Source organism: Cricetulus griseus, chromosome 2, assembly GCF_003668045.3.
Source record: "Cricetulus griseus strain 17A/GY chromosome 2, alternate assembly CriGri-PICRH-1.0, whole genome shotgun sequence".
Taxonomy (NCBI): domain Eukaryota; kingdom Metazoa; phylum Chordata; class Mammalia; order Rodentia; family Cricetidae; genus Cricetulus; species Cricetulus griseus.
In genome coordinates this window covers 267,599,984-267,601,114 of record NC_048595.1, presented here as the reverse complement: position 1 = coordinate 267,601,114, position 1,131 = coordinate 267,599,984, and positions in this window count along the sequence as shown.

The following is a 1,131-nucleotide window of genomic DNA, read 5'->3' as shown; positions in this document are numbered from 1 at the left end:
CACTGTCACATCTGTCATGTGCTAATGGAGAAAGTGTCCCCTGGTTGGCAGCCACAGCCTTGAAGCCGAGGCTGACACACCACTGTCTTCATTTTTCCAGAATTAAGAGCTCACTTAGTGAAGCTATTCTGCCTTTTCACTTTGGCTTAGTTCACACCACCACCCAAGAATATTCTCAGAGCTTTTCATGCTGGAGGCTGGCTCAAGTTGGTTTTAGTAGATGAGAAAATCATGAGTCGGCACAGCCAACCAGTGGCCGTGGCTGAGTGTGCCACTGCTGGAGGAATCGAATGATTTTGGCAAAGCCAAGTCTATTGTGACTAAGAATGTGACTTTCTGGAAAGAAGACACACAGCAAGGCCCTCTCAGCATGGCCAAGTTAGATGCCTATGGTCTCAGGTGAGGACTCTGTTCCCAGGGATGTGCTCTAGACCACAGCTATCTGGCCTTTAAAATAATTATTACTGTGAGACAAAGTCTCACTAGGTGACCCCAGGAGGACCTCAAACTCGGTCCTCCTGCCTCAGCCTCCCAACTGCTGACATTACAGGTGTAAGCCACTGTGTCTGGCTCAGTACATCTGCTTCTAGAGGAACAGTCTGGGGTTACAAAAACAGACTGAAGGGCAAGGCTGACTTTCAGTGTGATACTTGCTCAGCCCATCTCCTGTTACTTCCTCCAACATGAGGCCCTTCCCACATCTGAGTATGTGGCCAAGATGGCTCCAAATGACAAGGCTGAAAGTTGAGTTTAGCTGCAAGTTGGCATTGAGCTCAGAAATGCTTACACGCACTCTTACTGCAGGTCCAGGTTTCAGTGTCACTGATAATGGCAGGCAGGGATAAGGGTCATCCAAGGACACTTAGATGAGGGTAGTCACTACCAACCATCTGCAAACCCAAACAAGGACAATGACCTAGTGGGGCAGGGGGCACTTGTGGTCTCAGGACAGGAAAAAGAACCAGACAAATCACACTTTCTCTAAAATTTGTCATAAAAAAAAAATCAACTGAACAAAAGGTAAAATTTTTAATGTGATACCACCCTCAGTTTTTACTTACATTGTTAAATGATCAAAAGAGCAGCTTTTCAAAATTACCAAGACAGAGAAAAAAAATACTTGTGAGACAA